This window comes from Branchiostoma lanceolatum, chromosome 3 (genome assembly GCF_035083965.1).
Source record: "Branchiostoma lanceolatum isolate klBraLanc5 chromosome 3, klBraLanc5.hap2, whole genome shotgun sequence".
Taxonomy (NCBI): domain Eukaryota; kingdom Metazoa; phylum Chordata; class Leptocardii; order Amphioxiformes; family Branchiostomatidae; genus Branchiostoma; species Branchiostoma lanceolatum.
The window spans coordinates 22,273,784-22,299,582 of record NC_089724.1 but is presented as its reverse complement, the minus strand read 5'-3'; the positions used below and the strand labels follow the sequence as shown (position 1 = coordinate 22,299,582).

At 41.2% G+C, this 25,799-nt stretch overlaps 1 long non-coding RNA gene across 1 annotated transcript; it reads left to right on the top strand.

Moving 5' to 3' along the window:
* The first annotated feature begins 7,420 nt into the window (after positions 1 to 7,420).
* Positions 7,421 to 24,025, top strand: LOC136431061 (uncharacterized). Its single transcript, XR_010754979.1, has 4 exons — positions 7,421 to 7,569; positions 9,360 to 9,470; positions 21,639 to 21,823; positions 22,289 to 24,025. It is a non-coding gene; the product is annotated as an uncharacterized lncRNA (long non-coding RNA).
* The last annotated feature ends 1,774 nt before the right edge of the window (positions 24,026 to 25,799 follow it).

The following is a 25,799-nucleotide window of genomic DNA, read 5'->3' as shown; positions in this document are numbered from 1 at the left end:
CTAGAAATAGCACCGTGCTTCATCTTTATGCAGCCTCGCGAACAGGAAAACAAGAAGAGGTCATGCGCCACGACTCACCAGGCGTGTGTGGCGCGTCTGAATACGTTTTATTGTTGTCATGACAACAGGGAATCTTGTCAAACATGCCTGTTGGGCAGCATAGAAGGAAAGGCCTAGTACCAGGTAGCTCCAGAGCGGCTGGAAAGAGTTATATTGGCCAAAAAATGATAACAAAACACGCAAGAGAAGTTAGCCGGCCAGGGAACTACAGATTCTCTCACCTCTAGTCTAATCTTCAGCTCATTCGCACTTCACGCTTTGTGATAATATCTACAAGTTTTGTGATGATCTCATCTTCTAGCAGATTTTTAGTTGCTATTTGTTGGAGTAGAAAGTAAACTACTAGGCCCGTTGGTTTACCATGGTGATAGTTGATCTCATTCCACGTGGCTTTTCCGCGTCAGAAAAACGTGACAGTTATGGAAGCTGCGCTGTTACAGCAGGAATGGGGCGGGCCCGCCTCATCCGAACTGCTCCGTGACTTCGGTGGTGCAGATTTTTCACTCCTCTCTGATCCTCTCTCAACACGTGTTCTGCGACGGTTCCGCGCTTAGCGGCGGATGTACGTTGAAAGTGAAGTTCCCCTCGACCCTTCCAAGAACAGCGTTTGCTTTGGCAACGAGAGTCCTTTACGGTAAGGATTGGCCTGGGTACCATCCTCCGTAGTAACCGCTGGCTCAATCTTTTCGCTTGCTATAAACCTGGGTACCATCCTCTGGAGTAACCACTGGCTCATTTTTTTCGCTTTCTAACCATGAAGAGATTGAGCCACTGGTTACTACGGAGGAGGTACCCATGCTAGGTAAGGATGTTTTATGAATAAATGACAAGATTCTTGACCCTCACGTCCCCTAGACCATACATCAGTCGTTTATTTACTCTCATCGGTGTGCACCTCAGTACGAGGGAATAACAATAAAATACCTTCCTCTGACAGAGTCCCATGCACGTTTATAACGTTTGTACGTTGTTGATTTTAATCGAGCTTGAAGATCTTCTCTCTCTGTAGTCAGGTTAGTTGGAACGTGACCTGTCGCTTGTCGTCCAACGCTGTCACGTCGCTTCCGGAGGACGCTGTTTTTGATCACATCATTTCTCTAATTTGGAGCGCACGTGACAGTCTTCAGGTAAAGATTTTTTTCATGTCAAACATGTTATCGTTGTGTTCGTGTGAAATATCTCCAACTTTATCAATCTATCAATCAATCAATCAATCAAGCCATCACCTTTATTTAGACTGGAAAAAATGCCCTGTCGGCCTTAGCCGTTCTTCCCAGAGGTCCAGTTTATTTTTATTGTCGCTGAAACCCTAGGTCGCTGGAAATAGTAGAAATATTGGGCAAATGATACGCCAGGAGGAGTATGCCCACCAGAGTTACAGGAACCAAGTCGGTACGGAGCCCTGGGAGGTCTTTTATTTTCCTCACAGAAATCAACAGCAAATAGATCATGCACCCCTGTTGGCCACCTGTGGTGAAGATTGTACTTTCACTTAGCGATAAGACTGAAAGTAGGTCAATGTCCTCTCCATCTACACGAATTTCCCGCCTTCTCGGAACATAAAGAAGCTCATCTTTCCAGAAACTCTTCTCTAGAAATCGCAAACACGTCACCGCTGATATGCGCTGGAGGTAAAACGAATTTCATTCCGTTTTTCTCTCCGTAATTCTGTTACCCTAAATCCAATTTAGCGGCGTCCTAATGCTTTTTTTCCTCTTCTAATCTTCCCCGAGCCTTATCACACCTGAAGCAGAAGCGACATCAAAGGGCGAAAAGTGCTTTAGATTTGAGTATCAGCTAGTCAGTAACGGTAATGCTGCCAGGGTTCTCTCCACTACGTGTAGTTACTGACAGTTTTCAGATCGATGGTGAGATCGGCGCTGCTCCCCAGCGGCACGGCTCAGGCTAATTCCATCCCTTTTATGTCCTTCTTGCGAAGAGCTAGCGTCTTCCTTCCACTGTCTTGGTCAGGGCGCTCCTCTCTGAGCACCTTGGCATATGCGGCTCCTTTTCTTTTCACCGACTCTACAGATTTTCCGCCGGATGACGCTGTCGTGTGGGAAGAATAGTTGTTCACTCGGAGATGCACGATTCCCTCCTCAGTGCCGTCTTTTGTCGCAAGATCCACTCTTTCCTCGCCTCAGTTCTCGTATATCCAATGCTTTCTTGGAAATCCCTCTACACTGAAGATGGTACCTCCCAATATCATTCGCTTGTGGATGCAGAGTCAAAGCGGGCGGCAGATATTTTCAGATATTTGCTGCTATCTTTACATGACAAAACGTTGAAGCAACGTTAACGTTCCACGCAGCATGTGCTGTGAGAATATGAAAGACATTCATTGCAGCTTTGTCAGTTTGTGCCACAATGAGCCAAGTACAGATCGTTAGGTCGGCGTACATACAACAGACATGGAATTCTATCAGGACTTCTCTAATTTTATAAACAAGATCGACTTCTTGCATCTTGATACAGGTTACGTTATATACGTTAGGTAGTATCAGAAATCATTACTTTTCTGATACATTTACATACCTGGTGTTGACATATATATTGGAATGTAGAGTTTCCCTTGCTGTTCACGTATTTAGCATTGGCGAGTAGTGAAGTTTGCTTTTGTATAAGTAAAAAGGACACTTCGATATGATATTGTAGAATGAAGTGAACAGGAGTAAGGGCCTTTGGACATGTATGTCGGATTTTTCAGTGCCATGGGCGGCCCAGTGTCGTCCGCATGAAGTAGCGCGCGCCCATTGGTCGGCCAAATTGATGATATTATGAGGGTAGAAGCCGCGCCAGGTGTGCGAACAGTGCGACCAAGGATTGCTTTTTTTTCGAGCTTGAAGCTGTTTATGACACGTCATCGCGCTACGTGACAGACTCTCGCGGTCTCAACATATTGCTACAAGATGGTTTACAAATTTCTTCTACCTAATTTTACGAGTGGGTTTCCTTATCTTATTGGTTTCTCTTTCTACGTGTAGAAAGAAAAGTCTGATGTACGTTCTGAAATCCTCTTTACGCTCGTTTTCTCAGCAACATAGTTTTAATTAGAGCATTTAAAACTTCATACTCCACAGGAGTGTGACGCAACATGGAGATAATTTCCTGTGCTCGATACCGGAAGGAGGGAAGGAAAGAAATAATGCGCACAAAACTCTTGCATCAGCGTTCATACGGTTGAGTGGATCACATCTCAAGCTGCCAATCCAATTTCTGGACGGCGAGTGAAGCAGAGGTGTGCGTACGTGCCTCACGCCGGCGCGTAATCGACTCGCAATTACTGTCACTTATCGGTGCCACGTGCTGCCGCGTGTGAGCGCTGTACTGCCATCATCTCCAAGCAGATGCAGCTGGGTGCATCGTTTATATAGCGACGAAGACATGGCGAAGATGTACCCCATAACAAGGGCGTGGAGGTTATAACGGAGTGAAAAAAATCTTGTTGTTGGGGCATTCTCATGTTTCTTCACGTATTCCATTCTGCGTATGCTTCTGTGCCTTTTAGGTTGGGTTTACACACGCATGAAAATCAGTGAAGGCACTTGGCGCAAATTTGGAATTTATTTCTTACTCTTTATGCAATTATTTTTAAGTATCTATTTTATATTTTGTGCACTCTGTGGTGCAAGTTGGTCATGATTCAAAGCGAGAAAATAATGCGGTCGTCACACCGCCGGCGCAGCTTAGCTGGCACCTGGGCGTTCCAAGTCACTTCGCGGCCCCGTGTGTAAACAGATCGCTCTTGAATCGGACTTCAGCTGAGTGTACTCCGAGTGTACTTGGAAACGCACGTGTAAACCCAGTCGCATGTGTGATCTTACATCTAACTTCAACTAATGAAAATTAAAACGCAACCGTACTGCATTACAACTGTCACTTTAAAAATACCTTCAAAATATGCAGTTTTATTACAACACGATGCCACAGAGGCAAAGTGTAAATGAGACGTCTTTACCACCCTTCATCACAAAGGGGCGCCCATTGACTTGGATGGCTCTTCACGATGTTTATTGCATCTGTCAGTGGACCAGGAGACCATAGCTAAACATACCACCGCCATGAGTCTATGTTCGGTGTGCCACGCGATAAAGGAAGAGGTGGTAGTCGTTACACGAACGACTCTGCTTCCGTGACTGTGTGCACGTGTGCGTATGTGTGCGCGCGTGTGTGTGTGTGTTTACGCGCGCGCGCGTTTGGATGGCATTCAGGACTAGGGACAGGTATGTTTGCATGTGCGTGGATGGCATTCAGCACTAGGGACAGGTCTGTTAGCATGTGAAGATCGCCTGTGATATCAAGGAGAAAAGTTATCACGTAAATGTGTCCCGAATACGTAGCAGCTGAATAACTTGCTTGAGAAGACGAAATAGAGACAGATAGAATAAAGAAAAAGCTAAAGGCTTCATCAAAGTAATGATTTTTCGACGAAAAATGGCGCCCTGCCCGTTACTGCCTTTCACAAGTTAAAGAGCAACTGCTAGCTCGTGACCAGCTGTGTAGACACGAGTGGTCCTCGGGGCGCGGAAGTGCGGCAGTTTGTAGTATTTTGTAGATGCTGGAGCAGTACGCTGGCGCCAGCCGCGTCGTTTTCACCCATAGAAACGACCTGTAAAACTTTATGGACATAGCTGGTGACGTCACGGACTGTGCCACTGTTGCCTATGGGGGCGCTGGATTTTGGTCGGCAGAAATTAAGGTAGACTGACGTGGTGGAAGGAAGGACGTCTTGCACATTAGATGAATCAGAGGCATAAAGATTTCAGAAACTCTAAGGGATTGATCTGAATCAGAGGAAAACCAGCGCGTGTGTGTGTGTGAGGGTAGATTTTAAAGGACTCTTGAGCCTCCTTGCTCAGGCGAAGTCCCCTCGATATGAACACTATGCCACGGTGACTCACACAGATCTCATGTTTATCTGCTGTTTCTCAACAAACTGACGTTCATGGGATTTCCTGTGAGTGGTATATTTCGCATTAGATCAGATGTTGTCTTGTCTACTGTCTTCTCCGGTCCGCGAATAGCTTTATTAGATGGGTAGGTCAATCTTGGGATTCTTCTCACACAAAAGGGACTTCAACTAACATTTCAGCAGCCGCTCTGCTGACTTCATCAATGCCTAAATACATCTACTGAAGCTTCCTGTCTTAATTCTGTCGTGTTTTTCATAAATCTTGGCCGCGCAAAGTTACAACGCGCCAAGCGCGCCTCCTTCTCAACTTCGATACGCGATCGACCTTGACATAGTTAACTAATTCATTTGAGCTGGCCAGACCAGATATGGGGTGTTTATTGTACAGTTTTGCTCAACGGAGCTGCTAGTAAGTACAGATCACAACAATGACATGTTAACAAACATACACTTGTTGGTACGAGTCAGTCTAATATGTATAGCATCGGCTTCTTTTTGCTTCTTGGTAATGGTGCAAACTTGCATAATGATGACAATGCTACATTATTCTGCAGACGGTTGTCCTGCGCTCTTCGAAATGAAATAAAGTCGTTACAGACCAGTGCAGAACCACGTGATTTGTCGCTCAACGAATCGCCTCTGCTGTATATCAATATCAATTGATCAATAGATTATTAACCTATTTGGAGGGAGTCCAAACTGTCCAGGTTACACCTGCATAGTGTGCATGTACGGAACTCGCCTGTTAATGTCCGAATGACTATTCGGAGGTTTATCGGATCGCAGGTAACATATACAGTAAGTAGGAAGGTGGCGTGTCCTTTGAAATATTCAACTGAAGGGCGGAGGAGGCTTGAGGGTGAAAACTGTCGTTTAGAAATCATCGACATCATATTTCCGTGATTATGGCTGTAGCGCTAATCTATGGGCTTTTGAAATTTTGCATTAAACTACCGGGCACAGATTAAAGAAAGTGACTGGAGTTATGAGGTTGCCCAGTGATCAGTGTAATTCTGCACCTTGGCGTTGTACGTGCAGTGTACGTGGTCTCCGGTATGTGCCCAATGAGTCCAAAATAAGTGTTATTACTCCCATCGAATAGGTCATATTAGAGTCTAGGAGTCTGAACACGATAGCACCCGATGTCAATGGGTAACACGTTTTATAAGCTCCTTAGGGGTCGGGATGTGTTTTGATGGATGCTATGATCCCTGTAGTTTCCTCGCACTTAGTGACATAGATTTCATCTCTCTATAATTGTTTTTCTAGACATCATCTTCTAGCTGTTCCGCCAAAAAAGTACAGCTTCTACTAGTCAAGCTATCTTTCTCTTCTTTTCCTCCCATTATCGATGTGGTGATGCAGCGTTTGCCGACCTCCTCTGGTTCCGATGCCCTGGTTTTACCGGTCCAAATTTCTCGCGTTTTTGAGGGATTCCAGGGGCCTGTGGAGGTCACAAGCCCTGCCCTCGTCGACCGATACATTTGCGAGTTCTTTTGATGCGGAATATGACACGCCTTTCACCGAAATTACTGTAAAATGATGAGTTTCACAAACGGCAATGCCAAGTAATTCTGAGGCGCCAGCCAGGCGGGGGAGATTTGTGCCGTGCGCTCCGCATTCGAATGAGAGACGTAACGTTATGTACATAAGGGTGAAGGTACCGACGTACATGCCAAACGGGGCTTTTGAAAGAGTGTAAAACTGTAAGCTGTTGTAGGAGAATTGTGCGATTAACGTTGGGCTTATTGCCAGAGAAAAGGAAATATGGTATAACGATAACGCCACTACTGTCCGGATTGGAGCAGGTAAATAGTAACAACAGAAATGCATGATTAGACAGCGCGACCAACATTTGCATTCAAATACGTTTGTTCGAGTGCCGCACAAGTCACCTGTATGTTCTCGTTTTGAAAATGGCAGATAAAAGTTAACCTGTGTTAGTTACATAACATTATGGAGACCGAAAACGCTTTTTGTAACGCCTGCTTTTCAAGACACCGTTCATTCACTTTTAAGATCGCTACAGATGTCCCTTTCCCTTTATTACTCGTCCAGGACCCAAGTTAACGTTACAGTTTCATTTCGAGCTTCAGACATGTAACTGCCGTTATAAAGTTTCATGGCTACAATTAACGGAACGCCGTAGATTTTGACGTTCTTTTTAATTGCAGGAGTTAGTGGAAGACATCGATGTAATAGTTCCAGGTTTCGCAATAATTGTCTGCATCTGCAACGACAATTTTTAACGTTGCAGTTGCTCCAGTTACATCAACTCTCATTTTGGACGCAACCACCTCTTTGGTATTTTGTTTCTCTGAAAATTATGCATAAACGAGTATTGTATTAAAGCTACAACGTAGATAACATCAAAATTGCGCTACCCCGGCCCAGCAATATGAGATGGTAGTTTTTGCGGTATATTTTAGAACAATTTCAGCATTTAGGAAGTTGTCATCTTATGGGCATCGGCCAATGGTTGAGTCCTGTCTTCACACTTAGTTCAACATGGCGGGACTCTGAGGTGGAAGTCATCAGACGATAGTCTGGTCAGATCGGCGCCTTCTTGACGCAGATTTCTGGCACCAGATTCAAAGGTTGGTCTCCTGTTCTTGTTGCAAATGTACGAGGGAACGTTTACAAGACACGGTGTTGAGTTTCTCAGAGATATCAGAGTGAGACTAGCGGACGACCGTCTGTCTGGAAAGTCTGGGACGATTGTATCGATGGGAATTGGCGGAAAGCAACTTTCTCAGAAGTATCACTTTTCCCACGCCAGATACTTTAAAACCCATCAAATTCGACGTCTTCTGAGAAAAAAAAAGTAAGCCAGGGAACAGGAATCAGAGCCATAATGTCTGGCGGAGAGCGTCGTTTTCATGCATTTTTGTAACGCCGTCTTCATCAACTCATCTGTTGTCGGCAGCTCGCGCCGTTTCCATGAATTTTTTGGCGGGAAAATCAGGGCTGACAGACGGGAGTCGGCCGCGCGCCCCAAGCGTGTCGTTTGCTTCTTGTTAATAAGTCGCCAGCTTCAGCGCAGAAATATTATCACTCACCTAAACACCGCAAGCCAACAGTCACTCCTTAAACCTGAATTTCATGCCTGTCTTTTACCCCCAAGACACGCCATGTTTCACTCAAGAAATCTGCTCCTACTCCTATTGCCCAAATTACCCGACAGCTGTCACTTTTATCTCTCAGATAACAACTCCGCGTGAGAGATAAGTTCACGTGAAATTACAGACACGAAGAAGATTTCCCACTTGTTACAGCATAATTAACTGAGCAATGATAGACTGTCTATCATACCAACAGCATTAGACCAAAACCACAGGGGTGCACCAAATGCCAGCAGATCAGATTTTGGCGCCAAGCTTTGCTTGTGACATTACAAGACTGGGGAGGAAAAGGGCTCTTGGGAGTCATTTGAGTTATCTTTAATTTCCCACTCAAACAACCTGACAATTAGGGGAAAACACGATGGTATGAAGCATGCCCAACTAAGGATAGGTACTGAATTTTTAATTAAGTTGTTAGAGATAAATGTATGTGACAGATGAGCTATCAAGTTAGTGACATAATTTTCACATGTTAGTTCTATGAAAAAGTTATGAACATACAGGGTGAGAAATATTAATCAGTTGCTAATGAGAGATTGTAAAATCGTAGGTAATCGGCACAAATGATCCTCAAGTGTTGGTATGGAGACTGTATGATGTTCTGATAACATGCTCTAGATGCTCTCAAGGTATGCTATGTGTATAGTCTGCTTATGAATTTTAGAGTCTATGCTGTGACAAAATTACAACATTTTAATCTGGGATCCTGGGTATTGTCTCAAGTTTAATCACCAGACTATGGTAAAACCAAAAAGTTATAACTTCATAGTTCATAACTTGATCCCCAACTGATGCTGTGAAAATCATGGTCAATGACAGAGTTGAAATGAGAAAAAAAGTTGGAATTAAATACTATGCCAGTGTCTGTGATTTCGCAGGGAAGGAAAAAAAAAAGATGAAAATGAATGAAATCAGACATGGGAAATAGAGCAGAAAAAGAGTTACCCTCATCCCTATTCATTAATTAAGCAAACTTATGCAATTTCATCTGCAGTAGACTCCTTTAAGAATATTCGAAAACATTGATTTAGTAACACGTTCTGGCATTACCCACACAGTGGGGAGTGCTCAATGAAGTCTCCTGAGTCATTGCATAAGTACCTGTGTAGCAGTTTAACTAGGAGGAATGGTAGCATCTCGGTTTATGTTGCCACAAGTTTTCTCCCCTTTACAGGGCCACTCCTTAGAGGAAGTAAATAAAAACACTTTGAGGATGTAGTTCATATTTGTTCACCATGTTTCCCCAATTCTGTTTTGCCATGCAGGAGCATACTGCTGTGATGGGTGTTTGCAAGCTGTCTCCCTAACTCATTCATCCCAAATCATGTCTCCAAGTGGCATCAGCAGAGGGCTGTGCCACTCCAGCAGTGGGGAGGGTAAGGTCCTAACTGAGAGGAGCACACATGAGTAGTTTTGTTTCTTTCTCGTCATTAATGATGTATGAACAGATCTTTGAGGTACTGTAATCATTTGATTAGACTAAATGCCAATAGCACTGAGTTTTGTGCCATTTTGTATCAATCACAAAGGAAATATCTTCAATTTGTGACATAACTGTGCGTGTAGACTTAAGTCAGTTTCATCCACATTTTTTTGGCCAGGAGCTTGCTGATAATCAGGTTAGGCATTAGTGGTCTAATTATTGGCCAAACAGTCTTGCTTGAGGATCACAAGATAGAATTTAGGTAACTTATTCATTGTAATTTCAGCAATTATAGGTAATCTGTGAAAGTACCTGTCAAATCCAGCTTATAAAAAGCTCCACCTTCAATGATATAGAGGAAAAGAGTAGGTGCATTACACCAGCTACATACCAATTCATCTGAAAGTGCTTGTGTGTTATATTCAGAAAAATAATGCAAACATGAAATTCAGATTCAGACTCCAGCCTCAGTGGACTGGCCTTTATGACAATATGTGCCAAAGAAGTGTGACCCTCGCTGCAGCCATGTAATTGTTTAAGTAAAGGTCAGGGAAGGGGGCAAGGGAGAAATGTGAAGGGTTAATAAGGGCAAGTGATGCAAAATAGGGATGTAGTGGCAGGAAACCTACCCTTATTTTTCAGTAGCCATGGCTGGCCAAAATTCTGCATTGTAAGTAACTGATATCCCCATAATAATAACAGCTTAGATTTTGAGATGAAATTGCTCAACCCACGTTGGTTGTTTTGAGAGTTGCATCTAATTTCCTTGGGTGTTGTTTTCACAAACAACACCTGGCGGCTCTTCAGCTTTTGATACCTGGTAATTGCCACTTGAAGTATTGCGAAAGTAAGGCCTACATATGATTAGTTTTCAACGTAAAGATATCATCCTAACAACTTACAACTACTCATGTTCAGGTATACCAAGGTTAATTTTGATGTATCTGGCATTATTAGGTTCAACTTTGTTTCAGGTTCAATCTCGCATATAGAAACATTGACATTTAGTAATGTTGACAATGTATTGCATGCATGGGTGGTTATAGATACGTACGTTCCTAACATATGTTCTCTTGTACAGACATTCATTTTTGAGCCCTACTAGTGAATATCGAGTGCGCGTTAAAAGGTATATTCACAAAAGGATAACAGAATTTCCTCCTAGCATGAAATGTATCAATAGAAAGTGGTTACAAACAAGATTTCAGTACTACATGTACATGTGAGCTGAGCTGAGCTGTACATGTACATGTACATGTACTGATACAAAAACTGTGGCATACGACAGGAAAAATAGACTTAAGCTGACAGAACTTCTGAGCTGTATTTTTCCTCTCCTTTCAGTCTGTGAATCCAGGAGTTCTCCATTAATTTTTTAAAGTCTCCTGTCTTATTTCCGGGCTCAGCACAGCATGCAGAAAGGTCGCCTGAAGCTTGGCACCCACAAGAGATTTTCTGGGTCATTGATCTGTTGATCTGGTGGGGGTGATTGCATTCCTTCCGCAGGTAATGCCACACCTGCACGAGGTGTTTATCTGCATCAGGCAACACCGGTGTGTATCAAAGGGATCAGACATGGTAAACAATAGTCTAGGTTGGTGTATACTTCAGTTCATCTATACTGAAAGTAGATAGAAATAGAGGGCAAGTAGATGTATTTGCTTCTATCTACTTAGAGGATTAGACAAATACTTTGGGAGCAAATCTCTCGTGTATAATTTTAAAGAAGTTTAGAATGAAGGATGGCTAGTTTATGGGTAGCATGGAGAACCTACCACAGTTGACGATACGAGTGGAGGTAATAATATTGTCCTGGTATGCATTGGATAAAACTTCTATGCAGGTGGGATAAGCAGCATTGCACTTGCAGCCATAACAACAACAAAAACACTGTGATATATGATGGCTGATTTTATGTATTTCAAGGGATAGACGTTGCCTGGTACCCCTTTTCCTTACACTAGTATCATATAAGTAGTAAAAATAGTGTGTCGTCGAGAATGTAGACTATTACTGAATACTATGCGGAAGTAGCAGCATTTTATGCCTTCTTGATATGACAGCTAAAGGGAATTGGTCTGGCTGCATGCCAGAAATCTTCAAAACAAAAATCCAGCTATTACGCTATGTAATAATCATAACGCAGCATGCATGCCTTGTCATGTGTTCTCCTGGGGGACCTGACTAACTTGACAGCTGAGGTCTTGAGAGCTTTCAAGGAACCTTTCTCCTGAGAACAAAGAGCAAAAACTGTCAATACCCTTACCATGCCAAAGGGAACTTCTTGACAGGACTTTGGGTGGAGCACCTGGAGGTTAGCATCGATTTTAGATGTGACGCGTGCAACTTTGACAGCAAATTGTTAGAGGGAATATTATGGTATCTGCTGTATGAGATAGCAGAGACAACTCCACCAAGTCCCATGTAACTTTTAATCCATGGATCATAGGCCAGGCAAATTCAACTAGGTGCTTTTGTTGTACCTTGGTTATTAATCTTTCCAGCTTTAATTCTCTGGTTTCTTACCATCCTATCCTGTCCCGGAACTTCCTTAAAAGGCATAAGACACCAAAATACAACATTTTCTTATTATCTGAAATAGGAGTAGCATCACAAATACGCACCCTTCTGATGTTGATTTGACATTGAACCATCAGAAACCATATTGCATGCAGACCTTCCAACATTATGATGGACAACATCAGGGTATGTGCAGTGTGAATAAATGTGGTCAAATGATTAAAAATAACTTTTCCCAGCAACTTTTTCTTAATCCTCCTGTCTTGTGTGTCGTGATGTTTTGGGATGAAGAAGTACTTTTGGGCTAAGCTCAGCACTTGTTGGTGCCCAGGCAGAAAAAATCCCCATCCTCTTTTTTCACCTTCATCAATTTACCAAATCTACGCTATATACCCAAAAGCCAAATGTGTGCCGCCCTAGTAACTTCTGATCTCTCATCACTTCACATCTAAAATAGATACATCACATCTCCCGACAAGGTGGGTGGGGGGAACATGGACTGAAATTGGGTCATCTTTCGGCCACATCAATTTCCAGGTGCTGTCAACTTATGTGGACAGATTAACCGTGCATAATTTTTTTGCATCAGAAATTCCCCAGCGTGCATCTGCCTTAGGAGATAATAACATTTCCTGTTTATGAAGAGCGTGTCTACGCCGCATGTCACAGCTTGTGGTCAGCATTTCCAGGTCACCGACCAACCAGAAAGGTAGATAATGCATCGTTCATGTTTGAGGAGGGCAGGTAGCAGGATTAGGTAAAGCAGCCAGAAGAGGTGATAAGAGCAGAGCAACCCAGTTGGTATCATCACAGCAGCTTAGTCTGGACATGTGAGATAGAATGAACTGGACCCCTGATTCATTTATCATGGGAGTCCGTTCAATATACAGACAGCAAAATTCTATTGTTTTGGGGAAATATCACCTGAAAGATATAGAGAGGATGTAGGAAAAAGTCTTGTCAGATCCGTGCTGTGACTTGAGACTCTTTCTTCCATTTACTGCAACAAAAATCGAAGTCACATCTCTCAGGAAAATGTCTTCATAAAGATGCATGTGGGTCAAGTGTTATGGGGAAATTCTTCATAGACTGGTGCTCTATTGTCACTTCAAGATGAATAAAAATCATATCCTTGAGTATCCCTTGGGAAATTTCATGTGGGAGATGCTAGATTTAAGTGGGTTAAGGATTTGTAAAAAGTGTAAGTGCAGTCTTGTTACCAGCCTTGTTCTGCATTAGTCTGCTCCCAAGTTGCCAAGACTGCAGTGGTGGGCTAGATTGTAAGCTGTTGTCAAGTTACTGAAGAGGCATTAAGTCTCACTGCACTGGGCACTGATACAAGCTGTAATGTATGGATATAGGGCTTTTCAAAACTTGAAGATGTGATAGGAAAAAAATGCCAGACATTGTTTTACCAAATCCCTTCATTCTCTGTTAAAAAAAGGTGGATCTTTTGCTATTTTGTTTTACTTAAGAGGTCTTCTGAAAACTAGATTGCTGACAATTTACATTTGGCTGATTTAGAAGTCACAGATGTACATAGCATCCTCATCAATGAGTTTTAACTGAGAAAGCATTGCTTCAGGAAGTGATAGATTCACTTTCCTAATTTCCTCAGGCCACAGAATCACAGCCCCCCCCCCACAAACATGCATATTTCACATTTTGATCAGAGTGGAAATAAGTGAAACTGATGGATGACAAATGGGTTATCCTGCTCATAAATCAATTCTGAAGTGTTGCTATTACAACTACAAAGGGAAATGAGTTAAGTGCTTACTTCTGATAAGATGAGGGGGCAATTATGCAGTGGTAGGTCCTTATTTTGGAAAAGAAACTTTAAGCATGGCTAAGAAAGGTATTAATATGGTTATAGAATGCAGTAAACATCATATGCGTTGCTCACTGGGGGGCTACTCATATGTGTTTCAGAAGTGTGATGGTTCTTTTTTTTGATGTTAGAAAAGTTAGTGAAAAGGGGTCATTATTCTCCCTGCACTTGCATCTTTTTACCAGTGTAAAAATTTAAGAACCAAACAAGTAACATGGTTCTGCCTACACTTGATTTTTCATTACTACTGGTCTACTGGTCTTAAGTTTCCTAGGGAGTCTTAAGGTGGATTTAGGATGGCTGAGTTCCCTACACAGGTCACTAAGCATTGTACAGAGGATTAAGACTCCAATTAAGTTTTTTTCTCCGGATCAACAGTTTGTCAAGAGTTATTCTCTCTTGAAATTACTTAGGTCAGGTCAGAAAATAGTGCCACTGTACAGTCATGTACATGTAATTCACCAGTGCATGCTGATTAACGATTATCCAGTTATTAGTATCATGAAACTCAAGCATGGTGGTTTTCCCTGATAAATGCAGACCTTAGGATAAAACACTGGTGCTAAAAGTTAAGTCACCACTACTCAGAAGATATCGTAGAAATAGGTCAATGTTGCTCTAAATCCATGGATTAAATGTTTTATAGCAGGATGAGAAAAGTTTTTAACACTCAGAGTAACCAAAGCATTCTAAAGATTTCCGTCCCTGCTGGTACCAGTGGAGTGAGATATGGTGGCTCATAGCTCCACTTTTATCATTTTCCATGCAATGTTTTAGTGGAACCCTCAGAGTCAGAGAAACTGAACTGCGAGAAGACAGCCTGGTAAATCAATGTAAATCACTGCCAGCAGCTACTTCCAACTGACAAACGCTTATTGTGTGCAGTCTATTGTGGTTTTTCTGGTTGGCAGGTCGTAGTAACCTGTCAACTGTAATAGTGAGTTCTCACATTACCAGTGATCATCTGGTATGTGGGAGTGCACACCTGAATGGTGGGTCAAGGTGTTAAGTGGGAAGCCATCATAAGGGTGTATTGTGTTTCTCAGTCTATTTCTAACTTTTCTACCAACTGGAAAAGGGTACATAAAAGGTTCAAATCCATGCCATTGTTCAGCTACCATTACAAGAAGGTTCAATGTACTGTACTTAAGGTAAACAGAAGGGAGGGACTCCAGAAGCAGAGTCTGAGTTACTCTCCACATAACCACAATATTCTACACGTGCAATCAACTGTACCATAAAGATTAATACGCTCTAACACCTGTAATAATTAGATTGGTGTTTGAAGATGTCTTAGAGTGATTTGTCTATTGTTTATGTTTTGCCATCTGTTAAAAGCTTCACTCTAATAACGTTAGTCAGCAGGCATGTGAAACATGTACACCTGTGGCTTAGGTGTCAGGTTGGTTTTAGCAATGAAGGTGTCTGTGGGCTGCTCTAGCATACTTTATTTATCCCTCCTGCCAATCACTGTTTAAACTACAGATTGACCTAACACCTTTGATCGCTGTGGTATGTCTGTATAAAGTATTAGGGCCTCTTTAGACCTACGACATTTTACGATTGTGCGATCATCGTCGTGGGCGACGTCGCCGGCGATGGTATTTTTTGGCCGTCTAAAGACGATCAAAACAATTGTGCGACGGCAATAAACGGGAAATCCTCGAATTGTCGTGCGACCACCTTGGACCCAGTCGCACGACGTTCAGCGGGGGGGCCTGTGGCTGTGTTTTTCTCGTCTAAAGAAGAATCGTCGCCGGTGACGGAAGTGGGTGATATGCTAATAAGCCTACAGCGTGCTGTTTCCTGTCCGGGAAGGAAAGTTTCTATCGTTTTCTTTGTAAATATGCATGCAGTCAGCAATGGAAACATATTTTTCTCATCCGAAACCGGTTATTCCGGCGTGACGCCCTGCTACCAGTGGCTACTTCTCTAGTATGCCCCTATTCCTCGATCCCTGGGACAACCCCGGCGGCAGCCTCAATCTCTTTCTTTGTTGAGCACCGTTCTCAACGTCTCATCTGCAGGGCAACAGTTGTTGCAAAGTCAGTAAAAGCTTCATCTTTTGACGAAAACAAGCGGTTCCCCCACCATTTTGAATTTGAGCGCAAGAGGTCACTTTGGGTCACACGCGCACATCAGTGGAATTCTGCGCCGCGGGGGTCCCGTGATATTTCCTGACCGTGTGTCTAAAGAAAACCGTCGCCTACGACGATGATCGCACGACTGTATAACATTGTAGGTCTAAAGTGCACCTTAGCCAAGTTGTAATGTGATTATGGTGTATTTGGAGTATCAGTGGAGTCAACAATGAAAACTAGTCAGCCTGAATTTGCCAAGGCGGCATAGTTTCCTTAGACCACACCAATTTATTTTGTTGCTTCTCGGAATAGCCTCCCCTTTTTTTCCCATTTTGAAAAAAAAAAATTTGGTCGCTATTCCCATTCACAAATTTTTACTCAAGATTTTACTATTTGTTCAGTTGTAAAACTCAATAGCCATCAAAATAGATTATAAAGGCCTGCACATACCTAAAAAGTGTGGTCACATTTTATCATAAGTTATAATTTTTCATTTATTAAAACTATTTCTCAATATCAATCAATATATTACATGGCAAAAGGTAATTTTGTTACTGAAATCATAGCACTAGATCAAAGAAAAGGGCGCATTGCATAAAATGAGCCATACAAAGCTGAAACTTGAATAATCCTCTTATACTTTAAGTTATGCAAACCCTTATCTTCACCCCAGACTATTTGCAAAAAATTTTATTTGAATTTTTTTTCTGCCTGTCGCTCCAATTTTTCTCTGAAAAAATCTGAGACTCAACAAATGAAATTGGTGTGGCCTTAGTAGGATTTAAATGCAGTGATTATAATATACGAACCGTAAGCTTATAAAATTCCTGAATCCAGGTCTAGATTTTTGGTTTTACTTAACCACTTCTTTCATTGATCAAAACTGACATGAAATGATGAAAGTCCATTAATGGTGTTTCTAGTTTCTGGCTATTCAGACACAAACACTGGCAGATTTAATGGTTTGCCAGTCTGTCCCTGCACTTCAGCGGCATACACATACCCAGTACTTAGCCCCGCGGGTAGTGGTGCCATGCCTGACAGCTTCCCTCATCTCGCGGGCCCAAATTACAGTAATAATGGAACCTTGATCGCCGCGATCAGACAGGCTGCAAAGATAAGGATGATTGGAACTGAACAATTGCTGCTAATCGTGTCCTTAAAGGCCTTAATCGTGCTTGATCTAGAACTGTACCCTGCTATCTTTGCAGCATTAGGGTACCTGAACAGATTGCTGTGAATGCCATCTGTATGCACGTTGATTGTTGCATATCAGTGCTTATAGAAAAAAAGCAAACATACTCGTACTTAACAGTGAAATATATGACACTTCTGGAACTACTGTAATGAGGATTAAAACATGCTTGTGAGACGATAAAGGGGTGGCTGGCCTACAGTCTATAGTCAAATCAAGATGGTTGGGGAACCGGTTAACCAATCTTCAGCTCTGAACCGGTTTCAAATTGAAACAGACAATGCCCTATTACTATAGCAGGATTTGTATAAAATTTCTGTTGCTTGATTTTGTTGTTCTTTGTGTCCTTTGCCAAGCACATGCCGTCCAGTGTTACCTGGGTGGAGAAGATGATCAACTGCTAGAATTTATGCTAACGAGTTCCTTATTTAAGTAATCAATGAGAAACATTTGCAATATGTCACTTTGAAAGGTTAACATCATTTCGTGAAGGTATGAGGTTGTGGAACTCTAGTTACTGGTCATGCTCCAAAATACAGAGAACTCAGTATCGATGCCAGAAAAATTGTCCCCCAGAGACTAATTTTCCAGAATCTGGATTAAACAGATCTGGTCCCAACCTAAACAGGCTCTAAGATTTACATACTAGTCAATCTTGTGAGTGCATGAAAGTTATGAAGTCCATGCTAGCTAAAGGCTAATGTTGACTCTGAGTTATTGTTGTCACAGTCTGAGCATTTGGTCCTTCTTAATACAAGTCTGCCTTTTCCTTGAAAAATATTCACGCTTAAGGTTAGATTTCTGTCTGATTCCATCATGGTAAAAGCTGTGCTACAGGGCTTCAGCCCTACTGACCTAAAAAAGTCACCAAAGAGATGGATCCACCAGATAATCTTGTCTCTAATCCTACCTGGATTTGTATGTGAGCTGTTTTACATATGTTATCTCTCACTAGATCTCCATGTTATGAGCCATGTCCTTACAGGTTTGATAGCATCACAACGTGGAAAAATACCTGATTATGAAACACAGAATGTTTTGATGTTTTCAATTTTTTTGCAAATCTTAGTACACACTTCATTTTAGGCTAATGTCAACTGGATTGAACTTACGCACAGATTTTCCCAGCATTCTATCAAAGAACAGTAGTTTCACACAGACCAACAAAACTGGTGCCTTTATCAGCTTAACCATTGAAAGACATCAAACCAAAAACATTCAAATGTTTGAAGTGATACAACATAATCAAAAATAGTCCATTCCAAGTCACCACAAAGGTTTTGTTGCCATACATAATGTTTGTGTCAGAGACACACATGAAATCAACATGCTAAAGGTATAGCTACTTTTTGCTGCACTCACTAAAAGCAGTTATCAAGGGCAGGTTGCTTTAATTGACTGAGTTTGTCCAGGCGCTATACTAGTTGTGTAGTGAGATAACTGTCAACATTATCTTCTCAAAAAACAAGGTCTGGGGTTTCAGTTCTTTGATAACCGAATTCTGATCTCAGATTTGTATGCAACTGGAAGTTTGCAGTCCCTCTAAGGGAAGCTTTGAAGAGCTTTGCCTTGAGGACATGAAGAAAACCCACTGCATTTCTCGATAAGAGTTAGGTTATGTCCCAATGTGCACCGGCCCAAAGTTATCAATTCCCATACTAGCCCTATGTAATGGCCTTTGGCTAGGCCGCCTTGGCTGTGTGCTTTGCTACATTCCAAACAAGCCATTGGCCTGAAGTTTGGGTAGCACAAGCCTTGGTAACTTCAATCAAAATTTGACCTTGTTCTGTCAGAACAAATCTGTCCAGTGGTCACTTTAACCATTCCAGGAGATTGCCAGATAAATGTTTTATCATGTAACATTGTTTAGATCCCTCTAGGACCGAGGTTAGCAAAAAGCGATTTGCACCTTGTGACCGGATGTCGACTTTCGTTATCTAACTTGTTAATGACAGATGTTCAAGTGCTGTCTGGGGTTGTACGACTTTTATCACATTTGCATCAAATGTTCAATCTTACATACTCTGCAAGAGTTAGCCAACTTGGACCTTTTTGATATGCACGGTATAAGCAAGTAACAAACTTAAGGAGCAGATCATTTGCACACGTTTGATGGTAACAAGAAGAGGAATTTTCCGTGGATGTCAAAATCTTTACTTGTGGTTACAATCAGGGCTGTCTCAAGCTTTCAACTGTTTTCTGTCCCACCCATGTTGTTGAATTTTGTGGTCGGATGGGTATTTGAAACGTCTGAGATTACAATTCAGTTATCCAGTAGTAAAGACTCTTCTATCATTGCAACGTTTATACGAAAATACATTTTAATCAGTTTCATGTCATGATGTTCAGATTTTTGGGACGGAAGGGGTGAAATTTTTATCCATCCCAACAAGCCAATTTCTGTCACGGGATGGACAGGTCCTGGGGACAACCCTGGATGTAGTTTCCATATCTCAAAAGTATACAGTAGTGTTCCATTATCCAATTATAGCAAGCTATACAAAGAATTCTCATACTAGTAGTAAAGTGCTCACTCCTCCCAACATATGGCTGTTATGAGAGGTTGGCACATGGTGCAGCATTTTGCAGAAATTGACTGTCCACGGTGCTGAAATACTGGTGTTTTTGTTGGCTATGCCATCTTTTTGATTATTCTGTGAAGTTAGGAGAAATTGAACTAGTACAGTTTTGTAACCAGCTACGTATGGCAGTAGAGTGCCATATGGGGTATCACAACATTTCTATCCTGGAATTTGGTCAGTACAAGCTGTGTTGTGAGTTGTGAGCTGATACGTTTGGTGTTTGGGTCATCATTCACTTACACTTTCTCTAAAATAGTAGTGCTTCTTGATGAGACACATTTATCCCAAATCCACTCTGGACACTTGAAAGAAATCCCAAAATAACTGTTATGTAAGGAATATTCTATTCTTAATGTCAAAGGGTGCTGTGAGGAAAAAAAGCCTGTTGTCCTAGCTTTTTTTTCTTGACCAATCTTTGTCAAGTAAGATGTTTTGAACACGTCTTAATCATTAGCACACTGAAGTAGCTGTTTGGCACCCCATTCTCTATTGGTTGCAGAGTTAGGCAGCAGGGAGAAGGTTAAAGGAAATTTTCCAAGGCAATGGTAAACCTGGTAAATTTTGAATACTGTAAATCTTGAAATGTTGTTGTTTTTTGGTCACCAGTGCGAATCAATGACACTACGAATGTGTGTTTCCAATGTATGACTACTGTCCTACAAAATTGTATCAGCCATGCACTGCGAAAAGCACCTTTTCCCTTCTACGGTATAATTAAGTCCCTGCGAAAGTAATTGAATTTACAGTAGGGTGTCCCGGGTAGATTTTCTAGAATCTCCCTGGCTGAGATATGTTGACATGACAGACCACAGTTGTTAGAAGGTCCAGGATGTTTGATATTTCCGCTAACAGCTAATTGCCACGTGCAAGGCTTCGTTCCCTTTGATGATTAGCAATCCTAACAGGATGTCAAATGGGTGTGTGAAAAAGGGCTTGATGCAGCAGGCTTTGAGTCAGGCTTTGAGTCAGGGGTTTTAATTTCTTGAAGCAGAGGTTGAGTGGATATGTTAAATTATCTAACTTTTAAAGAGATCCACATGAATGCAGCTGTTAGCTTCATATGGTATGTCAATTGCAGGATGTAGGCCTTTCAAGTAAGGTCACATGTCCTCGTGCAAATGTCATGGGGTCCTTATACACATGCAGGAAGTAGACTTCTGAAGAAAGATCTGTACGATGTGAGCAAACTCAGAAGATAGCCAGGAAACATGGATGGATTCTTATTTTGATATCAAACTTTGATCTTATGTGAAGAGCGCTCCTCTTTGGGTATCATTAACAAAGACCTTTGGTTGTCCGGTGGTTATGAACACTACTTCCGGACCAGATGGTGAAGAGTTTGAACCTTGGCATGTTGTACCTGTCCTGTAAAGCCCATGCATCAAATAGTATTGTTGCTATACGTTTGTTGCTATTCTGTAAGCATTTGACTTCCTGCAAAGGTTATTCTCACATGCTGCTCTCCCCGCAACTGATCATGCATGTTGAACAATTTGGCCAACACACACTGGGGCGTACCCTTGCTCTTTTCAATTAGTACAGTGTACAGTTTGACATGCACAGAATGTGAATCTCACCAACACAGGACTACAAGATATGGCTAAGCTTAATTGATTAGTGCCTGCAATCAGTTGGCTATAGTGGTCTAACATTTAGCAATCCCCGTGGATCACAAGGTGGGGTTTCTGAATCCCAGATTACAATTCTATGATATCTTCCTAGATACATCTCTTTTTTAAGTATTAATGGATCTATGGAAAAACTGTACCCATGTTGTTGCTGCATAACACAAAGTTAACACATTCTTATCATGTCCATCCAAATTTTAAAAAACAAACGCACATGAAGATGAATCTGTGTGGCTTTACTGTTCAAACAAAGTAACATGATGATAATTGTCTTTGACACCCAGATCCCTCCAGGAAGCCAAAGGCAAGGTGTGAGGAGAGAGATGAGGGCGTCCTTGTCCCAGAGCTCTGTGGTGCATAACGGATGATGCTGCCATAGCTGCATGCCTGGCGGGCTCTTGGCCACCAAGTCACACACTATGGCCCACGGGACCCTCAGGTTTTCAATCTCAGGAACTGGAACACTGTGGTAAGGAAAGGTACTTCAAACTTCAGGAAACTTACAAACTTGATTCACTTTGGGATTCCACTTTTTCTGTTTTGTCTGCTACTCCCTTCTCAATGTTAGACAGGTTTGTACAACAAAAGTGAAAGTTTTGAGAATGTAGCAAGGGGTTTAATAGAAAAAGTAGTTTCCAAAGTAAAGGGAACTATGTTGTAGACCTTCCATCTTTTGTAACTAATGTAAGTATAGAAAATAGATAGAAAGGCATTTTTTTCTCTTTGATTTAAGGAAGTTCAAAAATGCATGTAGTATGTATTTTAATCTATATGTTCTTTTTGATTTCATTTCGAATGCTCATTACCTTATACTCTGTGTGCTTAGGTAGGAACCCTTATATTTCAACTTGCTGCAAAGTATATAGTAATAAAATGCAATTTGTACATATAATGTATTTACTTTTTACTTATGTACACAATCATGTACTTGTAGGATAAAGAGGTTGTTAGCTGACTGTACACAGAGGCCACAAGACAGGAATGCTGGAGGCAGCTGGATACTTCTGTGGTCCCGACCCTCAAACTGAGGATTGGACGACATGTAGGTGAAGGTGATGGATGGCCTGTTCCTGTAAGTCAAACAAAAATTTCTTTCCAAAACAATAAACAACCATCAAAACCCTAAATTCCCTTAAAGGTTACAATACTTGCTTTGGATTGGATTGTAGTTTAAAAAACTCCTTACACATGTATTTCGGCCAGTCATTTGGATCATACTTATTTATAGAGTTGTTTCCTTTGGTGTGTCCAGAGCTGGCTGGAAATGCCCATATTTGGATGTGTGATCCAGGATGTGTAGAGCCTTGAGTCGTGTCGCAAGCCTTACATCCCTCTCCTGCTGGCAGCGGAGGTGACATGGACAGGATGTGGGATTGCAGTGGGTTTGCTTTCCCTCCTCTCACAAATGCCCACCAGCCACGTGTCTATGTATGTCGTGCCTGTATATATAGAGCAGGCGGCAAAGGGCTGGCATTTGAAGACTAATGCTACATTCATTAATTTCCAAGCAGATGTAGGTATGGAAAATTTTGCTCAGCCATGTTTTCAGGCGTGGAGAAAAAGATGGTATTTTCCCCTGTATAAATGAATATAAACGGTCAGAAAAAGTTGTAAATTTTTGCCCCAACATCTACTTGGGGATAAATAATCCCCATAACTCTAAGACCATACTATTTCCTCTGCCAAGGAGGTTATGTGTGTTGGTTTTTGTGAGCAGGATATCTCAAAACATTGCAAATTGATATTTCTGACTTTCACTATTGGTATACCTTAGGAAGAGGTGATATGTTGTATATATAGGCTATAAAGATTGCAACTCTATCCTTTGTTCTGTTGTCAATGATGAACTTTATTGGTTATTGTTAAGAAACTGAAACTGTTCTCTCATTTTAGTTCCTATGCATACATTCTGTCGTTGCGTCAGTTTCCAACTTTTGGCATCAGCATGTCAGCCACATGCACAATCAGTCCATGAGTTTTTCTGTCACACTATCATACTTATTATGTTACAAGGCAGATGTAGTTTTTAGTACAGAAGCCAAGTCCTGATAGAGGCCTAGAAATGGGATGTCTTTGCTCCCATCTTATAGAAAAAGTTTTACCTAAATTTGTGGTAGAGGGGCCTTTGGTCCATCATGCAGCATTACTAGTATTTTTTAAGAATAATTACCCGATTTTCTAAAATAAACACTTCTTTTTTTTTACCAAAATTACTTAAAATCCAACTTTTAATACATATAACTTTTGACAAAACCAGAATTTTGGAAAAAAAGATCATTTTAGCAGAGTCTAATTCCCATGAAAAGTTTTATCTGCCTACCAATTTTGATTGAAAAAAACAGTGATGTTTATTTTTTTGCCCCTCCCCTTGAAAAACTGAATTTTTCACCTGCAAGTGCAGAATCAGTGTTCTACCTGTATGCTTTGCCAGCAAAAAAGCGATACAATAATTTGAGCATAAAAATCATGCTGCGTGATGAACCAAAGGTCCCTCTGCCACAAAATTAGGTCAAATCTATTCTGTAAGATGCCGGTGCAACGAAATCAATTTTTTCAGGACCTGACTCCTGTACTGTATGCACTTCTTTGTCATTATTACAAAATCATCCAACCACTTGGTTTGCAACTTATGTTTATATATATAAAATAGCAATAAAACAGTTCACATTGAGAGGGTTAATTACATGAAGCCACTATATTGGGTCTGTTGTCCTTGGCAAGTTCAAAAATATTACACATGAAATGTCATCATGAAATCTAAATGTAAATTTGGTTGGTCTACATTTTATTGACCTATTTTTTGTGTCCCATGAGAGAACAAACTTCAAAAGAGAAAGAAATGATATCAAAAAAGCTGTGTCCCTTTGTCCTTGGCCAGTCAAAAGGTCAATTTGTGGATCAAATGGTGGGAATGAAGGAAATGGAGGCTGTTGCCTCCCCTATGGCTACTCCTGGCATGGGGTCACCTTCTTAGCATGGCGGAAAAATTGAGTTTGCTCTCCTGCCTCTTTTGATCAGAGGCACTCTACATGAAATTTCAGTAGTCACCTTTTTTCCGGATCGGTTGGCATCAGGATTAGGGATGGTCCCAAAACTGCTCATGTTTTTGTGAAATAAAAGAATTTTGGTTAGTGTCAAGGAAAGAAATCTAACATGTTTATTTCTTTTCCACACAAACACACACACACACACACACACACACAGATTTTTTAAGAAATTGAGTTGGAACACTCAATGGGAAGAGAAGAAACTTAAGGCTTTGCAGCCCAACAGATCCGTGCTTTGTTTGGAGGTTGTAATTGAAGTTTTGACACCAGCCCTGGGTGCACCTGACAGGAACATAAATGTATACACAATATTCCATCTGCTGAAAGGTTATGAATAAGGAGTCCATCATGAATATATCTGGGTAATTGCTTCCTTCCTATTATCTTAACTACCACTAAATATGCTGTGTATCATTATGATAACCTGTCAGTGAGTTCTCCAGAAGTAGAATCTTAAATACATATTCCAATGTGATTGTAGCTTTCTTTTTATTGAAGACAATCATCGTTGACCCCCAAGTAGTTATTTCATGACCAGAAAAAGTCAAAGGCCAGCCAAAAGCAAGAGAAGTAGACATAGGGGGATATACATGTAACACTACTCAATAATAGCCATGCTTAAGCCAATCAATGTCACTACCACAGCAATGCTAGACAATCTATGGGAGTAGAGTCAATTCCACATTACCGAGAGGGTGTTTGTTGCCTTTTGTTCTAACATTTACAAAACCTTTGTAACAATCTATGTGAGATAAGTAGCTGTTAAGAACAATTTCCAACATTTATTTGATGTTCTAAATATTTTCTGCTGTGTTCCAACAGGTTAAATAAATTTCCAACATTGAACACATTATTTGTATTAGTTTCTAAACTGTTGCAACATAGATTGATCATTTGTTTGAACATGTTCCAACATTCTACAAATATGATATAACTGGGTCAGTGGGCTGGGAACAGGGCAATTCACACATCCCTTCAAAGTATAGGGGATTAGGCCTAGGTGCCATGCATAGACACCTAAAGACAAAAGAGTTGCCAGTGTCCAGACATGAAATCTAAAAATATACAGAGGCAGACAATAGAGTGTGATTAGCACCTACTTTTATGGGGGCAATAACCCAAATCTACCATTTTGAGAATGATGCAAAATGTTGGAACATGTTCCAACAGTAGAACAATCTCACAGATGTTTGAAAACTGTTCTAAATAAAGAGATATTTGTGCAAATACTTTCATAATATTTCCAAAATATATAGATGAGTTCAAACATGTTCAAACTTTCATTTCTAATTCTTTGAACGGTCTGGAATTATTTTGACTGAAATAGTCTTTTCTCTAAAATTGTTCAAACTTATTAGCAATATCATCTGAAAACCCTCTCGGTGACATGGAATTGAC